The 20,481-nt window shown below is 43.7% G+C and overlaps 10 non-coding genes across 10 annotated transcripts; all 10 read right to left on the reverse strand.

Moving 5' to 3' along the window:
* Positions 1 to 217: 217 nt before the first annotated feature.
* Positions 218 to 290, reverse strand: trnaf-gaa (transfer RNA phenylalanine (anticodon GAA)). Its single transcript has one exon. It is a non-coding gene; the product is annotated as a tRNA-Phe (tRNA).
* Positions 291 to 1,313: 1,023 nt separating this feature from the next.
* On the reverse strand, positions 1,314 to 1,386 carry trnaf-gaa (transfer RNA phenylalanine (anticodon GAA)). Its single transcript has one exon. It is a non-coding gene; the product is annotated as a tRNA-Phe (tRNA).
* A 602-nt stretch (positions 1,387 to 1,988) lies between these two features.
* On the reverse strand, positions 1,989 to 2,061 carry trnaf-gaa (transfer RNA phenylalanine (anticodon GAA)). The gene has a single exon. It is a non-coding gene; the product is annotated as a tRNA-Phe (tRNA).
* Positions 2,062 to 3,096: 1,035 nt separating this feature from the next.
* Positions 3,097 to 3,169, reverse strand: trnaf-gaa (transfer RNA phenylalanine (anticodon GAA)). The gene has a single exon. It is a non-coding gene; the product is annotated as a tRNA-Phe (tRNA).
* A 1,035-nt stretch (positions 3,170 to 4,204) lies between these two features.
* On the reverse strand, positions 4,205 to 4,277 carry trnaf-gaa (transfer RNA phenylalanine (anticodon GAA)). Its single transcript has one exon. It is a non-coding gene; the product is annotated as a tRNA-Phe (tRNA).
* Positions 4,278 to 6,415: 2,138 nt separating this feature from the next.
* On the reverse strand, positions 6,416 to 6,488 carry trnaf-gaa (transfer RNA phenylalanine (anticodon GAA)). Its single transcript has one exon. It is a non-coding gene; the product is annotated as a tRNA-Phe (tRNA).
* A 601-nt stretch (positions 6,489 to 7,089) lies between these two features.
* Positions 7,090 to 7,162, reverse strand: trnaf-gaa (transfer RNA phenylalanine (anticodon GAA)). The gene has a single exon. It is a non-coding gene; the product is annotated as a tRNA-Phe (tRNA).
* Positions 7,163 to 13,967: 6,805 nt separating this feature from the next.
* trnaf-gaa (transfer RNA phenylalanine (anticodon GAA)) lies at positions 13,968 to 14,040 on the reverse strand. Its single transcript has one exon. It is a non-coding gene; the product is annotated as a tRNA-Phe (tRNA).
* A 2,473-nt stretch (positions 14,041 to 16,513) lies between these two features.
* Positions 16,514 to 16,586, reverse strand: trnaf-gaa (transfer RNA phenylalanine (anticodon GAA)). Its single transcript has one exon. It is a non-coding gene; the product is annotated as a tRNA-Phe (tRNA).
* A 2,814-nt stretch (positions 16,587 to 19,400) lies between these two features.
* trnaf-gaa (transfer RNA phenylalanine (anticodon GAA)) lies at positions 19,401 to 19,473 on the reverse strand. Its single transcript has one exon. It is a non-coding gene; the product is annotated as a tRNA-Phe (tRNA).
* Between the last annotated feature and the right edge of the window lie 1,008 nt (positions 19,474 to 20,481).

Consider the following 20,481-nt stretch of genomic DNA (forward strand, 5'->3'; position numbering starts at 1 on the left):
TCCAGTTCACACTTCATGCAGCCTTGTCTTACGACAACCTACTGTCATGTAACAATGACAAGCAACTTTCCTGTAACACTGATGTCAAAATGTCAGATGAAAAAGCAAGACATTACTTACTTTCAGAGGAGCAGCGTAGCACATACCATTGAGGCCCACAAACAAAGCTGTGGATAGTTTCCTTGAAGCCAAAGCATAAAGAAAGAACACATACAGATGCCGAAACCAGGGATCGAACCAGGGACCTTTAGATCTTCAGTCTAACGCTCTCCCAACTGAGCTATTTCGGCAATTCACTCAACTTAATTCTGTGGCACCCTTGACAATTCACATGCATGTGACTCATAATTTTGACACTCAAAATGTACATAATTGCCAGTAGGGGGATCGAACCCATAACCTTGGCATTATTTGCACCACACTCTAACCAACTGAGCTAACCTTTCACTAGCTATTGGGTGCAATTGTTGATATGCACCGAACCTCTGCAAGTGCTGGCGCCTAAACTAACAAATCAACCAACAGCATAGACTGACAAGACTGGACCCTCTTGGTTGCTTCTTGAGGAAATTCCAAACGGCTGGGGAATTAGCTCAAATTCTTTGCATCCCTGAGGTAGTTGGATCGATGCCTGCATTCTCCAAAAGCACATTATTTTATGGATCCAAGAAAACTCCAGTTCACACTTCATGCAGCCTTGTCTTACGACAACCTACTGTCATGTAAACAATGACATGAAACTGTCATGTAAAAATGACAAGCAACTCTCATGTAACACTGATGTCACAATGTCAGATGACAAAGCAAGACATTACTAACTTTCAGATAGCAGCGTATCACACACTCTAACCAACTGAGCTAACCGGCCGCTGGCTACAGAGCACAATTGTTGAGATGAGCCTCTGCAAGTGCTGGAGCGCAAACTAACAAGTCCACCAACAGCATAGCCTGACAAGACTGGAACACTCTTGGTTGCTCCTTTGGCAATTTCAAACAGCTGGGAATTTGATCAATTGGTATTGTTTTGCTTAGCATGCTATAGGTAGTGGGATCGATTCCCGCATTCCCCCAAAACAATTTTTTTGTGGGTCCAAGAAAGCTCCAGTTCACACTTCATGCAGCCTTGTCTTACGACAACCTACTGTCATGTAACAATGACAAGCAACTTTCCTGTAACACTGATGTCAAATGTCAGATTAAAAGCAAGAGATTACTTTCTTCAGAGAGCAGAGTAGCACACACCATTGAGGCCCACAAACAAAGCTGTGGATAGTTTCCTTGAAGCCAGAGCATAAAGAAAGAACACATACAGATGCCGAAACCAGGGATCGAACCAGGGACCTTTAGATCTTCAGTCTAACGCTCTCCCAACTGAGCTATTTCGGCAATTCACTCAACTTGATTCTGTGGCACCCTTGACAATTCACATGCATGTGATTCATAATTTTGACACTCAAAATGTACATAATTGCCAATATGGGGATCGAACCCATAACCTTGGCATTATTTGCACCACACTCTAACCAACTGAGCTAACCGTCCACTAGATATTGGGTGCAATTGTTGATATGCACCGAACCTCTGCAAGTGCTGGCGCCTAAACTAACAAATCAACCAACAGCATAGACTGACAAGACTGGACCCTCTTGGTTGCTTCTTGAGGAAATTCCAAACGGCTGGGGAATTAGCTCAAATTCTTTGCATCCCTGAGGTAGTTGGATCGATGCCTGCATTCTCCAAAAGCACATTATTTTAGTGGATCCAAGAAAACTCCAGTTCACACTTCATGCAGCCTTGTCTTACGACAACCTACTGTCATGTAACAATGACAAGCAACTTTCCTGTAACACTGATGTCAAAATGTCAGATGAAAAAGCAAGACATTACTTACTTTCAGAGGAGCAGCGTAGCACATACCATTGAGGCCCACAAACAAAGCTGTGGATAGTTTCCTTGAAGCCAAAGCATAAAGAAAGAACACATACAGATGCCGAAACCAGGGATCGAACCAGGGACCTTTAGATCTTCAGTCTAACGCTCTCCCAACTGAGCTATTTCGGCAATTCACTCAACTTAATTCTGTGGCACCCTTGACAATTCACATGCATGTGACTCATAATTTTGACACTCAAAATGTACATAATTGCCAGTATGGGGATCGAACCCATAACCTTGGCGTTATTTGTACCACTCTCTAACCAACTGAGCTAACCGTCCACTAGATATTGGGTGCAATTGTTGATATGCACCGAACCTCTGCAAGTGCTGGCGCCTAAACTAACAAATCAACCAACAGCATAGACTGACAAGACTGGACCCTCTTGGTTGCTTCTTGAGGAAATTCCAAACGGCTGGGGAATTAGCTCAAATTCTTTGCATCCCTGAGGTAGTTGGATCGATGCCTGCATTCTCCAAAAGCACATTATTTTATGGATCCAAGAAAACTCCAGTTCACACTTCATGCAGCCTTGTCTTACGACAACCTACTGTCATGTAAACAATGACATGAAACTGTCATGTAAAAATGACAAGCAACTCTCATGTAACACTGATGTCACAATGTCAGATGACAAAGCAAGACATTACTTACTTTCAGAGAGCATCGTATCACACACTCTAACCAACTGAGCTAACCGGCTGCTGGCTACAGAGCACAATTGTTGAGATGCACCGTGCATCTGCAAGTGCTGGAGCGCAAACTAACAAGTCCACCAACAGCATAGCCTGACAAGACTGGACACTCTTGGTTGCTCCTTGTGGCAATTCCAAACAGCTGGGGAATTTGTTCAATTGGTATTGTGTTTGCTTAGCATGCTATAGGTAGTGGGATCGGTGCCCGCATTCCCCAAAAACACATTTTTTTGTGGATCCAAGAAAGCTCCAGTTCACACTTCATGCAGCCTTGTCCTACGACAACCTACTGTCATGTAACAATGACAAGCAACTTTCCTGTAACACTGATGTCAAAATGTCAGATGAAAAAGCAAGACATTACTTACTTTCAGAGGAGCAGCGTAGCACACACCATTGAGGCCCACAAACAAAGCTGTGGATAGTTTCCTTGAAGCCAGAGCATAAAGAAAGAACACATACAGATGCCGAAACCAGGGATCGAACCAGGGACCTTTAGATCTTCAGTCTAACGCTCTCCCAACTGAACTATTTCGGCAATTCACTCAACTTAATTCTGTGGCACCCTTGACAATTCACATGCATGTGATTCATAATTTTGACACTCAAAATGTACATAATTGCTAGTATGGGGATCGAACCAAAAACCTTGGCATTATTAGCACCACACTCTAACCAACTGAGCTAACCGTCCACTAGTTATAGGGTGCAATTGTTGATATGCACCGAGCCTCTGCAAGTGCTGGCGCCTAAACTAACAAATCAACCAACAGCATAGCCTGACAAGACTGGACCCTCTTGGTTGCTTCTTGCGGAAATTCCAAACGGCTGGGGAATAAGCTCAAATGCTTTGCATGCCTGAGGTAGTGGGATCGATGCCTGCATTCTCCAAAAGCACATTGTTTTATGGATCCAAGAAAACTCCAGTTCACACTTCATGCAGCCTTGTCTTACGACAACCTACTGTCATGTAAACAATGACAAGAAACTGTCATGTAACAATGACAAGCAACTCTCATGTAACACTGATGTCACAATGTCAGATGACAAAGCAAGACATTACTTACTTTCAGAGGGCAGCGTATCACACACTCTAACCAACTGAGCTACCCGGCCGCTGGCTACAGAGTACAATTGTTGAGATGCACCGAGCCTCTGCAAGTGCTGGAGCGCAAACTAACAAGTCCACCAACAGCATAGCCTGACAAGACTGAACACTCTTGGTTGCTCCTTGTGGCAATTCCAAACAGCTGGGGAATTTGTTCAATTGGTATTGTGTTTGCTTAGCATGCTATAGGTAGTGGGATCGATGCCCGCATTCCCCCAAAACACATTTTTTTGTGGATCCAAGAAAGCTCCAGTTCACACTTCATGCAGCCTTGTCTTACGACAACCTACTGTCATGTAACAATGACAAGCAACTTTCCTCTAACACTGATGTCAAAATGTCAGATGAAAAAGCAAGACATTACTTACTTTCAGAGGAGCAGCGTAGCACACACCATTGAGGCCCACAAACAAAGCTGTGGATAGTTTCCTTGAAGCAAGAGCATAAAGAAAGAACACATACAGATGCCAAAACCAGGGATCGAACCAGGGACCTTTAGATCTTCAGTCTAACGCTCTCCCAACTGAGCTATTTCGGCAATTCACTCAAATTAATTCTGTGGCACTCTTGACAATTCACATGCATGTGACTCATAATTTTGACACTAAAAATTTACATAATTGCCAGTATGGGGATTGAACCCATAACCTTGGCGTTATTTGCACCACTCTCTAACCAACTGAGCTAACCGTCCACTAGCTATTGGGTGCAATTGTTGATATGCACCGAACCTCTGCAAGTGCTGGTGCCTAAACTAACAAATCAACCAACAGCATAGCCTGACAAGACTGGACCCTCTTGGTTGCTTCTTGAGGAAATTCCAAACGCCTGGGGAATTAGCTCAAATTCTTTGCATCCCTGAGGTAGTTGGATCGATGCCTGCATTCTCCAAAAGCACATTATTTTATGGATCCAAGAAAACTCCAGTTCACACTTCATGCAGCCTTGTCTTAGGACAACCTACTGTCATGTAAACAATGACATGAAACTGTCATGTAACAATGACAAGCAACTCTCATGTAACACTGATGTCACAATGTCAGATGACAAAGCAAGACATTACTTACTTTCAGAGAGCAGCGTATCACACACTCTAACCAACTGAGCTAACCGGCCGCTGGCTACAGAGCACAATTGTTGAGATGCACCGAGCCTCTGCAAGTGCTGGAGCGCAAACTAACAAGTCCACCAACAGCATAGCCTGACAAGACTGGACACTCTTGGTTGCTCCTTGTGGCAATTCCAAACAGCTGGGGAATTTGTTCAATTGGTATTGTGTTTGCTTAGCATGCTATAGGTAGTGGGATCGGTGCCCGCATTCCCCAAAAACACATTTTTTTGTGGATCCAAGAAAGCTCCAGTTCATACTTCATGCAGCCTTGTCTTACAACAACCTACTGTCATGTAACAATGACAAGCAACTTTCCTGTAACACTGATGTCAAAATGTCAGATGAAAAAGCAAGACATTACTTACTTTCAGAGGAGCAGCGTAGCACACACCATTGAGGCCCACAAACAAAGCTGTGGATAGTTTCCTTGAAGCCAGAGCATAAAGAAAGAACACATACAGATACCGAAACCAGGGATCGAACCAGGGACCTTTAGATCTTCAGTCTAACGCTCTCCCAAATGAGCTATTTCGGCAATTCACTCAACTTGATTCTGTAGCACCCTTGACAATTCACATGCATGTGATTCATAATTTTGACACTCAAAATGTACATAATTGCCAATATGGGGATCGAACCCATAAGCTTGGCATTATTTGCACCACACTCTAACCAACTGAGCTAACCTTCCACTAGATATTGGGTGCAATTGTTGATATGCACCGAACCTCTGCAAGTGCTGGCGCCTAAACTAACAAATCAACCAACAGCATAGACTGACAAGACTGGACCCTCTTGGTTGCTTCTTGAGGAAATTCCAAACGGCTGGGGAATTAGCTCAAATTCTTTGCATCCCTGAGGTAGTTGGATCGATGCCTGCATTCTCCAAAAGCACATTATTTTATGGATCCAAGAAAACTCCAGTTCACACTTCATGCAGCCTTGTCTTACGACAACCTACTGTCATGTAAACAATGACATGAAACTGTCATGTAAAAATGACAAGCAACTCTCATGTAACACTGATGTCACAATGTCAGATGACAAAGCAAGACATTACTAACTTTCAGATAGCAGCGTATCACACACTCTAACCAACTGAGCTAACCGGCCGCTGGCTACAGAGCACAATTGTTGAGATGAGCCTCTGCAAGTGCTGGAGCGCAAACTAACAAGTCCACCAACAGCATAGCCTGACAAGACTGGACACTCTTGGTTGCTCCTTTTGGCAATTTCAAACAGCTGGGAAATTTGATCAATTGGTATTGTTTTTGCTTAGCATGCTATAGGTAGTGGGATCGATTCCCGCATTCCCCCAAAACAATTTTTTTTGTGGGTCCAAGAAAGCTCCAGTTCACACTTCATGCAGCCTTGTCTTACGACAACCTACTGTCATGTAACAATGACAAGCAACTTTCCTGTAACACTGATGTCAAAATGTCAGATATAAAAGCAAGAGATTACTTTCTTTCAGAAGAGCAGAGTAGCACACACCATTGAGGCCCACAAACAAAGCTGTGGATAGTTTCCTTGAAGCCAGAGCATAAAGAAAGAACACATACAGATGCCAAAACCAGGGATCGAACCAGGGACCTTTAGATCTTCAGTCTAACGCTCTCCCAACTGAGCTATTTCGGCAATTGCCTCAACATGATTCTGTAGCACCCTTGACAATTCACATGCATGTGATTCATAATTTTGACACTCAAAATGTACATAATTGCCAATATGGGGATCGAACCCATAACCTTGGCTTTATTTGCACCACTCTCTAACCAACTGAGCTAACCGTCCACTAGCTATTGGGTGCAATTGTTGATATGCACCGAACCTCTGCAAGTGCTGGCGCCTAAACTACCAAATCAACCAACAGCATAGCCTGACAAGACTGGACCCTCTTGGTTGCTTCTTGCGGAAATTCCAAAAGGCTGGGGAATTAGCTCAAATACTTTGCATGCCTGAGGTAGTGGGATCGATGCCTGCATTCTCCAAAAGCACATTATTTTATGGATCCAAGAAAGCTCCAGTTCACACTTCATGCAGCCTTGTCTTACGACAACCTACTGTCATGTAACAATGACAAGCAACTTTCATGTAACACTGATGTCAAAATGTCAGATGAAAAAACAAGACATTACTTACATTCAGAGGAGCAGCGTAGCACACACCATTGAGGCCCACAAACAAAGCTGTGGATAGTTTCCTTGAAGCCAGAGCATAAAGAAAGAACACATACAGATGCCGAAACCAGGGATCGAACCAGGGACCTTTAGATCTTCAGTCTAACGCTCTCCCAACTGAGCTATTTCGGCAATTCACTCAACTTAATTCTGTGGCACCCTTGACAATTCACATGCATGTGATTCATAATTTTGACACTCAAAATGTACATAATTGCCAGTATGGGGATCGAACCAGATAACCTTGGAGTTATTAGCACCACACTCTAACCAACTGAGCTAACCATTCAACTAGCTATTGGGTGCAATTGTTGAGATGCACCGAGCCTCTGCAAGTGCTGGCGCCTAAACTAACAAATCAACCAACAGCATAGCCTGAAAAGACTGGACCCTCTTGGTTGCTTCTTGCGGAAATTCCAAACGGCTGGGGAATTAGCTCAAATTCTTTGCATGCCTGAGGTAGTGGGATCGATGCCTGCATTCTCCAAAAGCACATTGTTTTATGGATCCAAGAAAACTCCAGTTCACACTTCATGCAGCCTTGTCTTACGACAACCTACTGTCATGTAAACAATGACAAGAAACTGTCATGTAACAATGACAAGCAACTCTCATGTAACACTGATGTCACAATGTCAGATGACAAAGCAAGACATTACTTACTTTCAGAGAGCAGCGTATCACACACTCTAACCAACTGAGCTAACCGGCCGCTGGCTACAGAGCACAATTGTTGAGATGCACCGAGCCTCTGCAAGTGCTGGAGCGCAAACTAACAAGTCCACCAACAGCATAGCCTGACAAGACTGGACACTCTTGGTCGCTCCTTGTGGCAATTTCAAACAGCTGGGAAATTTGATCAATTGGTATTGTGTTTGCTTAGCATGCTATAGGTAGTGGGATCGATGCCCGCATTTCCCCAAAACACATTTTTTTGTGGATCCAAGAAAGCTCCAGTTCACACTTCATGCAGCCTTGTCTTACGACAACCTACAGTCATGTAACAATGACAAGCAACTTTCATGTAACACTGATGTCAAAATGTCAGATGAAAAAGCAAGACATTACTTACTTTCAGAGGAGCAGCGTAGCACACACCATTGAGGCCCACAAACAAAGCTGTGGATAGTTTCCTTGAAGCCAGAGCATAAAGAAAGAACACATACAGATGCCAAAGCCAGGGATCGAACCAGGGACCTTTAGTTCTTCAGTCTAACGCTCTCCCAACTGAGCTATTTCGGCAATTCACTCAACTTAATTCTGTGGCACCCTTGACAATTCACATGCATGTGATTCATAATTTTGACACTCAAAATGTACATAATTGCCAGTGTGGGGATCGAACAGATAACCTTGGAGTTATTAGCACCACACTCTAACCAACTGAGCTAACCATTCAACAATCTAATGGGCGCAATTGTTGAGAAGAACCGAGACTCTGCAAGTGCTGGCGCCTAAACTAACAAATCAACCAACAGCATAGCCTGAAAAGACTGGACCCTCTTGGTTGCTTCTTGCGGAAATTCCAAACGGCTGGGGAATTAGCTCAAATTCTTTGCATGCCTGAGGTAGTGGGATCGATGCCTGCATTCTCCAAAAGCACATTGTTTTATGGATCCAAGAAAACTCCAGTTCACACTTCATGCAGCCTTGTCTTACGACAACCTACTGTCATGTAAACAATGACAAGAAACTGTCATGTAACAATGACAAGCAACTCTCATGTAACACTGATGTCACAATGTCAGATGACAAAGCAAGACATTACTTACTTTCAGAGAGCAGCGTATCACACACTCTAACCAACTGAGCTAACCGGCCGCTGGCTACAGAGCACAATTGTTGAGATGCACCGAGCCTCTGCAAGTGCTGGAGCGCAAACTAACAAGTCCACCAACAGCATAGCCTGACAAGACTGGACACTCTTGGTCGCTCCTTGTGGCAATTTCAAACAGCTGGGAAATTTGATCAATTGGTATTGTGTTTGCTTAGCATGCTATAGGTAGTGGGATCGATGCCCGCATTCCCCCAAAACACATTTTTTTGTGGATCCAAGAAAGCTCCAGTTCACACTTCATGCAGCCTTGTCTTACGACAACCTACAGTCATGTAACAATGACAAGCAACTTTCATGTAACACTGATGTCAAAATGTCAGATGAAAAAGCAAGACATTACTTACTTTCAGAGGAGCAGCGTAGCACACACCATTGAGGCCCACAAACAAAGCTGTGGATAGTTTCCTTGAAGCCAGAGCATAAAGAAAGAACACATACAGATGCCAAAGCCAGGGATCGAACCAGGGACCTTTAGTTCTTCAGTCTAACGCTCTCCCAACTGAGCTATTTCGGCAATTCACTCAACTTAATTCTGTGGCACCCTTGACAATTCACATGCATGTGATTCATAATTTTGACACTCAAAATGTACATAATTGCCAGTATGGGGATCGAACAGATAACCTTGGAGTTATTAGCACCACACTCTAACCAACTGAGGTAACCATTCAACTAGCTAATGGGCGCAATTGTTGAGAAGCACCGAGACTCTGCAAGTGCTGGCGCCTAAACTAACAAATCAACCAACAGCATAGCCTGAAAAGACTGGACCCTCTTGGTTGCTTCTTGCGGAAATTCCAAACGGCTGGGGAATTAGCTCAAATTCTTTGCATGCCTGAGGTAGTGGGATCGATGCCTGCATTCTCCAAAAGCACATTGTTTTATGGATCCAAGAAAACTCCAGTTCACACTTCATGCAGCCTTGTCTTACGACAACCTACTGTCATGTAAACAATGACAAGAAACTGTCATGTAACAATGACAAGCAACTCTCATGTAACACTGATGTCACAATGTCAGATGACAAAGCAAGACATTACTTACTTTCAGAGAGCAGCGTATCACACACTCTAACCAACTGAGCTAACCGGCCGCTGGCTACAGAGCACAATTGTTGAGATGCACCGAGCCTCTGCAAGTGCTGGCGCCTAAACTAACAAATCAACCAACAGCATAGCCTGACAAGACTGGACCCTCTTGGTTGCTTCTTGCGGAAATTCCAAATGGTTGGGGAATTAGCTCAAATGCTTTGCATGCCTGAGGAAATGGAATCGATGCCTGCATTCTCCAAAAGCACATTGTTTTATGGATCCAAGAAAACTCCAGTTCACACTTCATGCAGCCTTGTCTTACGACAACCTACTGTCATGTAAACAATGACAAGAAACTGTCATGTAACAATGACAAGCAACTCTCATGTAACACTGATGTCACAATGTCAGATGACAAAGCAAGACATTACTTACTTTCAGAGAGCAGCGTATCACACACTCTAACCAACTGAGCTAACCGGCCGCTGGCTACAGAGCACAATTGTTGAGATGCACCGAGCCTCTGCAAGTGCTGGAGCGCAAACTAACAAGTCCACCAACAGCATAGCCTGACAAGACTGGACACTCTTGGTCGCTCCTTGTGGCAATTTCAAACAGCTGGGAAATTTGATCAATTAGTATTGTGTTTGCTTAGCATGCTATAGGTAGTGGGATCGATGCCCGCATTCCCCCAAAACACATTTTTTTGTGGATCCAAGAAAGCTCCAGTTCACACTTCATGCAGCCTTGTCTTACGACAACCTACAGTCATGTAACAATGACAAGCAACTTTCCTGTAACACTGATGTCAAAATGTCAGATGAAAAAGCAAGACATTACTTACTTTCAGAGGAGCAGCGTAGCACACACCATTGAGGCCCACAAACAAAGCTGTGGATAGTTTCCTTGAAGCCAGAGCATAAAGAAAGAACACATACAGATGCCAAAGCCAGGGATCGAACCAGGGACCTTTAGTTCTTCAGTCTAACGCTCTCCCAACTGAGCTATTTCGGCAACTCACTCAACTTAATTCTGTGGCACCCTTGACAATTCACATGCATGTGATTCATAATTTTGACACTCAAAATGTACATAATTGCCAGTATGGGGATCGAACAGATAACCTTGGAGTTATTAGCACCACACTCTAACCAACTGAGCTAACCATTCAACTAGCTAATGGGCGCAATTGTTGAGAAGCACCGAGACTCTGCAAGTGCTGGCGCCTAAACTAACAAATCAACCAACAGCATAGCCTGAAAAGACTGGACCCTCTTGGTTGCTTCTTGCGGAAATTCCAAACGGCTGGGGAATTAGCTCAAATTCTTTGCATGCCTGAGGTAGTGGGATCGATGCCTGCATTCTCCAAAAGCACATTGTTTTATGGATCCAAGAAAACTCCAGTTCACACTTCATGCAGCCTTGTCTTACGGACTACCTACTGTCATGTAAACAATGACAAGAAACTGTCATGTAACAATGACAAGCAACTCTCATGTAACACTGATGTCACAATGTCAGATGACAAAGCAAGACATTACTTACTTTCAGAGAGCAGCGTATCACACACTCTAACCAACTGAGCTAACCGGCCGCTGGCTACAGAGCACAATTGTTGAGATGCACCGAGCCTCTGCAAGTGCTGGAGCGCAAACTAACAAGTCCACCAACAGCATAGCCTGACAAGACTGGAATCTCTTGGTTGCTCCTTGTGGCAATTCCAAACAGCTGGGGAATTTGTTCAATTGGTATTGTGTTTGCTTAGCATGCTATAGGTAGTGGGATCGGTGCCCGCATTCCCCAAAAACACATTTTTTTGTGGATCCAAGAAAGCTCCAGTTCACACTTCATGCAGCCTTGTCTTACAACAACCTACTGTCATGTAACAATGACAAGCAACTTTCCTATAACACTGATGTCAAAATGTCAGATGAAAAAGCAAGTCATTACTTACTTTCAGAGGAGCAGCGTAGCACACACCATTGAGGCCCACAAACAAAGCTGTGGATAGTATCCTTGAAGCCAGAGCGTAAAGAAAGAACACATACAAATGCCGAAACCCTGGATCGAACCAGGGACCTTAAGATCTTCAGTCTAACGCTCTCCCAACTGAGCTATTTCGGCAATTCACTCAACTTAATTCTGTGGCACCCTTGACAATTCACATGCATGTGATTCATAATTTTGACACTCAAAATGTACATATTGCCAGTATGGGGATCGAACAGATAACCTTGGAGTTCTTAGCACCACACTCTAACCAACTGAGCTAACCATTCAACTATCTATTGGGCGCAATTGTTGAGATGCACCGAGACTCTGCAAGTGCTGGCGCCTAAACTAACAAATCAACCAACAGCATAGCCTGACAAGACTGGACCCTCTTGGTTGCTTCTTGCGGAAATTCCAAACGGCTGGGGAATTAGCTCAAATTCTTTGCATGCCTGAGGTAGTGGGATCGATGCCTGCATTCTCCAAAAGCACATTATTTTATGGATCCAAGAAAGCTCCAGTTCACACTTCATGCAGCCTTGTCTTACGACAACCTACTGTCATGTAACAATGACAAGCAACTTTCCTGTAACACTGATGTCAAAATGTCAGATGAAAAAACAAGACATTACTTACATTCAGAGGAGCAGCGTAGCACACACCATTGAGGCCCACAAACAGTCTAACGCTCTCCCAACTGAGCTATTTCGACAATTCTCCAAAAGCACATTGTTTTATGGATCCAAGAAAACTCCAGTTCACACTTCATGCAGCCTTGTCTTACGACAACCTACTGTCATGTAAACAATGACAAGAAACTGTCATGTAACAATGACAAGCAACTCTCATGTAACACTGATGTCACAATGTCAGATGACAAAGCAAGACATTACTTACTTTCAGAGAGCAGCGTATCACACACTCTAACCAACTGAGCTAACCGGCCGCTGGCTACAGAGCACAATTGTTGAGATGCACCGAGCCTCTGCAAGTGCTGGAGCGCAAACTAACAAGTCCACCAACAGCATAGCCTGACAAGACTGGACTCTCTTCGTTACTCCTTGTGGCAATTCCAAACAGCTGGGGAATTTGTTCAATTGGTATTGTGTTTGCTTAGCATGCTATAGGTAGTGGGATCGGTGCCCGCATTCCCCATAAACACATTTTTTTGTGGATCCAAGAAAGCTCCAGTTCACACTTCATGCAGCCTTGTCTTACAACAACCTACTGTCATGTAACAATGACAAGCAACTTTCCTATAACACTGATGTCAAAATGTCAGATGAAAAAGCAAGTCATTACTTACTTTCAGAGGAGCAGCGTAGCACACACCATTGAGGCCCACAAACAAAGCTGTGGATAGTATCCTTGAAGCCAGAGCGTAAAGAAAGAACACATACAAATGCCGAAACCCGGGATCGAACCAGGGACCTTAAGATCTTCAGTCTAACGCTCTCCCAACTGAGCTATTTTGGCAATTCACTCAACTTAATTCTGTGGCACCCTTGACAATTCACATGCATGTGATTCATAATTTTGACACTCAAAATGTACATATTGCCAGTATGGGGATCGAACAGATAACCTTGGAGTTATTAGCACCACACTCTAACCAACTGAGCTAACCATTCAACTATCTATTGGGCGCAATTGTTGAGATCCACCGAGACTCTGCAAGTGCTGGCGCCTAAACTAACAAATCAACCAACAGCATAGCCTGACAAGACTGGACCCTCTTGGTTGCTTCTTGCGGAAATTCCAAACGGCTGGGGAATTAGCTCAAATTCTTTGCATGCCTGAGGTAGTGGGATCGATGCCTGTATTCTCCAAAAGCACATTATTTTATGGATCCAAGAAAGCTCCAGTTCACACTTCATGCAGCCTTGTCTTACGACAACCTACTGTCATGTAACAATGACAAGCAACTTTCCTGTAACACTGATGTCAAAATGTCAGATGAAAAAACAAGACATTACTTACATTCAGAGGAGCAGCGTAGCACACACCATTGAGGCCCACAAACAAAGCTGTGGATAGTTTCCTTGAAGCCAGAGCATAAAGAAAGAACACATACAGATGCCGAAACCAGGGATCGAACCAGGGACCTTTAGATCTTCAGTCTAACGCTCTCCCAACTGAGCTATTTCGGCAATTCTCCAAAATAACATTGTTTTATGGATCCAAGAAAACTCCAGTTCACACTTCATGCAGCCTTGTCTTAGGACAACCTACTGTCATGTAAACAATGACAAGAAACTGTCATGTAACAATGACAAGCAACTTTCCTGTAACACTGATGTCACAATGTCAGATGACAAAGCAAGACATTACTTACTTTCAGAGAGCAGCGTATCACACACTCTAACCAACTGAGCTAACCGGCCGCTGGCTACAGAGCACAATTGTTGAGATGCACCGAGCCTCTGCAAGTGCTGGAGCGCAAACTAACAAGTCCACCAACAGCATAGCCTGACAAGACTGGACACTCTTGGTTGCTCCTTGTGGCAATTCCAAACAGCTGGGGAATTTGTTCAATTGGTATTGTGTTTGCTTAGCATGCTATAGGTAGTGGGATCGGTGCCCGCATTCCCCAAAAACACATTTTTTGGTGGATCCAAGAAAGCTCCAGTTCACACTTCATGCAGCCTTGTCTTACAACAACCTACTGTCATGTAACAATGACAAGCAACTTTCCTGTAACACTGATGTCAAAATGTCAGATGAAAAAGCAAGACATTACTTACTTTCAGAGCAGCAGCGTAGCACACACCATTGAGGCCCACAAACAAAGCTGTGGATAGTATCCTTGAAGCCAGAGCGTAAAGAAAGAACACATACAAATGCCGAAACCCGGGATCGAAACAGTGACCTTGAGATCTTCTGTCTAACGCTCTCCCAACTGAGCTATTTTGGCAATTCACTCAACTTAATTCTGTGGCACCCTTGACAATTCACATGCATGTGATTCATAATTTTGACACTCAAAATGTACATAATTGCCAGTATGGGGATCGAACAGATAACCTTGAAGTTATTATCACCAAACTCTAACCAACTGAGCTAACCATTCAACTAGCTATTGGGCGCAATTGTTGAGATGCACCGAGCCTCTGCAAGTGCTGGCGCCTAAACTAACAAATCAACCAACAGCATAGCCTGACAAGACTGGACCCTCTTGGTTGCTTCTTGCGGAAATTCCAAATGGTTGGGGAATTAGCTCAAATGCTTTGCATGCCTGAGGTAGTGGAATCGATGCCTGCATTCTCCAAAAGCACATTGTTTTATGGATCCAAGAAAACTCCAGTTCACACTTCATGCAGCCTTGTCTTACGACAACCTACTGTCATGTAAACAATGACAAGAAACTGTCATGTAACAATGACAAGCAACTCTCATGTAACACTGATGTCACAATGTCAGATGACAGAGCAAGACATTACTTACTTCAGAGAGCAGCGTATCACACACTCTAACCAACTGAGCTAATCGGCCGCTGGCTACAGAGCACAATTGTTGAGATGCACCGAGCCTCTGCAAGTGCTGGAGCGCAAACTAACAAGTCCACCAACAGCATAGCCTGACAAGACTGGACTCTCTTGGTTGCTCCTTGTGGCAATTCCAAACAGCTGGGGAATTTGTTCAATTGGTATTGTGTTTGCTTAGCATGCTATAGGTAGTGGGATCGGTGCCCGCATTCCCCAAAAACACATTTTTTTGTGGATCCAAGAAAGCTCCAGTTCACACTTCATGCAGCCTTGTCCTACGACAACCTACTGTCATGTAACAATGACAAGCAACTTTCCTGTAACACTGATGTCAAAATGTCAGATGAAAAAGCAAGACATTACTTACTTTCAGAGGAGCAGCGTAGCACACACCATTGAGGCCCACAAACAAAGCTGTGGATAGTTTCCTTGAAGCCAGAGCATAAAGAAAGAACACATACAGATGCCGAAACCAGGGATTGAACCAGGGACCTTTAGATCTTCAGTCTAACGCTCTCCCAACTGAACTATTTCAGCAATTCACTCAACTTAATTCTGTGGCACCCTTGACAATTCACATGCATGTGATTCATAATTTTGACACTCAAAATGTACATATTGCCAGTATGGGGATCGAACAGATAACCTTGGAGTTATTAGCACCACACACTATCCAACTGAGCTAACCATTCAACTAGCTATTGGGCGCAATTGTTGAGATGCACCGATCCTCTGCAAGTGCTGGCGCCTAAACTAACAAATCAACCAACAGCATAGCCTGACAAGACTGGACCCTCTTGGTTGCTTCTTGCGGAAATTCCAAATGGTTGGGGAATTAGCTCAAATGCTTTGCATGCCTGAGGTAGTGGAATCGATGCCTGCATTCTCCAAAAGCACATTATTTTATGGATCCAAGAAAGCTCCAGTTCACACTTCATGCAGCCTTGTCTTACGACAACCTACTGTCATGTAACAATGACAAGCAACTTTCCTGTAACACTGATGTAAAAATGTCAGATGAAAAAACAAGACATTACTTACATTCAGAGGAGCAGCGTAGCACACACCATTGAGGCCCACAAACAAAGCTGTGGATAGTTTCCTTGAAGCCAGAGCATAAAGAAAGAACACATACAGATGCCAAAACCAGGGATCGAACCAGGGACCTTTAGATCTTCAGTCTAACACTCTCCCAACTGAGCTATTTCGGCAATTCACTCAACTTAATTCTGTGGCACCCTTGACAATTCACATGCATGTGATTCATAATTTTGACACTCAAAATGTACATAATTGCCAGTATGGGGATCGAACAGATAACCTTGGAGTTAGTAGCACCACACTCTAACCAACTGAGCTAACCATTCAACTAGCTATTGGGCGCAATTGTTGAGATGCACCGAGCCTCTGCAAGTGCTGGCGCCTAAACTAACAAATCAACCAACAGCATAGCCTGACAAGACTGGACACTCTTGGTTGCTTCTTGCGGAAATTCCAAACGGCTGGGGAATTAGCTCAAATTCTTTGCATGCCTGAGGTAGTGGGATCGATGCCTGCATTCTCCAAAAGCACATTGTTTTATGGATCCAAGAAAACTCCAGTTCACACTTCATGCAGCCTTGTCTTACGACAACCTACTGTCATGTAAACAATGACAAGAAACTGTCATGTAACAATGACAAGCAACTCTCATGTAACACTGATGTCACAATGTCAGATGACAAAGCAAGACATTACTTACTTTCAGAGAGCAGCGTATCACACACTCTAACCAACTGAGCTAACCGGCCGCTGGCTACAGAGCACAATTGTTGAGATGCACCGAGCCTCTGCAAGTGCTGGAGCGCAAACTAACAAGTCCACCAACAGCATAGCCTGACAAGACTGGACTCTCTTGGTTGCTCCTTGTGGCAATTCCAAACAGCTGGGGAATTTGTTCAATTGGTATTGTGTTTGCTTAGCATGCTATAGGTAGTGGGATCGGTGCCCGCATTCCCCAAAAACACATTTTTTTGTGGATCCAAGAAAGCTCCAGTTCACACTTCATGCAGCCTTGTCCTACGACAACCTACTGTCATGTAACAATGACAAGCAACTTTCCTGTAACACTGATGTCAAAATGTCAGATGAAAAAGCAAGACATTACTTACTTTCAGAGGAGCAGCGTAGCACACACCATTGAGGCCCACAAACAAAGCTGTGGATAGTATCCTTGAAGCCAGAGCGTAAAGAAAGAACACATACAAATGCCGAAACCCGGGATCGAAACAGTGACCTTGAGATCTTCTGTCTAACGCTCTCCCAACTGAGCTATTTTGGCAATTCACTCAACCTGATTCTGTGGCACCCTTGACAATTCACATGCATGTGATTCATAATTTTGACACTCAAAATGTACATAATTGCCAGTATGGGGATCGAACAGATAACCTTGAAGTTATTATCACCAAACTCTAACCAACTGAGCTAACCATTCAACTAGCTATTGGGCGCAATTGTTGAGATGCACCGAGCCTCTGCAAGTGCTGGCGCCTAAACTAACAAATCAACCAACAGCATAGCCTGACAAGACTGGACCCTCTTGGTTGCTTCTTGCGGAAATTCCAAATGGTTGGGGAATTAGCTCAAATGCTTTGCATGCCTGAGGTAGTGGAATCGATGCCTGCATTCTCCAAAAGCACATTGTTTTATGGATCCAAGAAAACTCCAGTTCACACTTCATGCAGCCTTGTCTTACGACAACCTACTGTCATGTAAACAATGACAAGAAACTGTCATGTAACAATGACAAGCAACTCTCATGTAACACTGATGTCACAATGTCAGATGACAAAGCAAGACATTACTTACTTTCAGAGAGCAGCGTATCACACACTCTAACCAACTGAGCTAACCGTCCGCTGGCTATAGAGCACAATTGTTGAGATGAGCCTCTGCAAGTGCTGGAGCGCAAACTAACAAGTCCACCAACAGCATAGCCTGACAAGACTGGACACTCTTGGTTGCTCCTTGTGGCAATTTCAAACAGCTGGGAAATTTGATCAATTGGTATTTTTTTTGCTTAGCATGCTATAGGTAGTGGGATCGATTCCCGCATTCCCCCAAAACAATTTTTTTTGTGGGTCCAAGAAAGCTCCAGTTCACACTTCATGCAGCCTTGTCTTACGACAACCTACTGTCATGTAACAATGACAAGCAACTTTCCTGTAACACTGATGTCAAAATGTCAGATATAAAAGCAAGACATTACTTTCTTTGAGAAGAGCAGTGTAGCACACACCATTGAGGCCCACAAACAAAGCTGTGGATAGTTTCCTTGAAGCCAGAGCATAAAGAAAGAACACATACAGATGCCGAAACCAGGGATCGAACCAGGGACCTTTAGATCTTCAGTCTAACGCTCTCCCAACTGAACTATTTTGGCAATTCACTCAACTTAATTCTGTGGCACCCTTGACAATTCACATGCATGTGATTCATAATTTTGACACTCAAAATTTACATATTGCCAGTATGGGGATCGAACAGATAACCTTGGAGTTATTAGCACCACACTCTATCCAAATGAGCTAACCATTCAACTATCTATTGGGCACAATTGTTGAGATGCACCGAGACTCTGCAAGTGCTGGCGCCTAAACTAACAAATCAACCAACAGCATAGCCTGACAAGACTGGACCCTCTTGGTTGCTTCTTGCGGAAATTCCAAACGGCTGGGGAATTAGCTCAAATTCTTTGCATGCCTGAGGTAGTGGGATCGATGCCTGCATTCTCCAAAACCACATTATTTTATGGATCCAAGAAAGCTCCAGTTCACACTTCATGCAGCCTTGTCTTACGACAACCTACTGTCATGTAACAATGACAAGCAACTTTCCTGTAACACTGATGTCAAAATGTCAGATGAAAAAACAAGACATTACTTACATTCAGAGGAGCAGCGTAGCACACACCATTGAGGCCCACAAACAAAGCTGTGGATAGTTTCCTTGAAGCCAGAGCATAAAGAAAGAACACATACAGATGCCGAAACCAGGGATCGAACCAGGGACCTTTAGATCTTCAGTCTAACGCTCTCCCAACTGAGCTATTTCGGCAATTCACTCAACTTAATTCTGTGGCACCCTTGACAATTCACATGCATGTGATTCATAATTTTGACACTCAAAATGTACATAATTGCCAGTATGGGGATCGAACAGATAACCTTGGAGTTATTAGCACCAGACTCTAACCAACTGAGCTAACCATTCAACTAGCTATTGGGCGCAATTGTTGAGATGCACCGAGCCTCTGCAAGTGCTGGCGCCTAAACTAACAAATCAACCAACAGCATAGCCTGACAAGACTGGACACTCTTGGTTGCTTCTTGCGGAAATTCCAAACGGCTGGGGAATTAGCTCAAATTCTTTGCATGCCTGAGGTAGTGGGATCGATGCCTGCATTCTCCAAAAGCACATTGTTTTATGGATCCAAGAAAACTCCAGTTCACACTTCATGCAGCCTTGTCTTACGACAACCTACTGTCATGTAAACAATGACAAGAAACTGTCATATAACAATGACAAGCAACTCTCATGTAACACTGATGTAACAATGTCAGATGACAAAGCAAGACATTACTTACTTTCAGAGGAGCAGCGTAGCACACACCATTGAGGCCCACAAACAAAGCTGTGGATAGTATCCTTGAAGCCAGAGCGTAAAGAAAGAACACATACAAATGCCGAAACCCGGGATCGAAACAGTGACCTTGAGATCTTCTGTCTAACGCTCTCCCAACTGAGCTATTTTGGCAATTCACTCAACTTGATTCTGTGGCACCCTTGACAATTCACATGCATGTGATTCATAATTTTGACACTCAAAATGTACATAATTGCCAGTATGGGGATCGAACAGATAACCTTGAAGTTATTATCACCAAACTCTAACCAACTGAGCTAACCATTCAACTAGCTATTGGGCGCAATTGTTGAGATGCACCGAGCCTCTGCATGTGCTGGCGCCTAAACTAACAAATCAACCAACAGCATAGCCTGACAAGACTGGACCCTCTTGGTTGCTTCTTGCGGAAATTCCAAATGGTTGGGGAATTAGCTCAA

The sequence above is a fragment of the Oncorhynchus kisutch genome, unplaced genomic scaffold, assembly GCF_002021735.2.
Source record: "Oncorhynchus kisutch isolate 150728-3 unplaced genomic scaffold, Okis_V2 scaffold731, whole genome shotgun sequence".
NCBI classification, from domain to species: domain Eukaryota; kingdom Metazoa; phylum Chordata; class Actinopteri; order Salmoniformes; family Salmonidae; genus Oncorhynchus; species Oncorhynchus kisutch.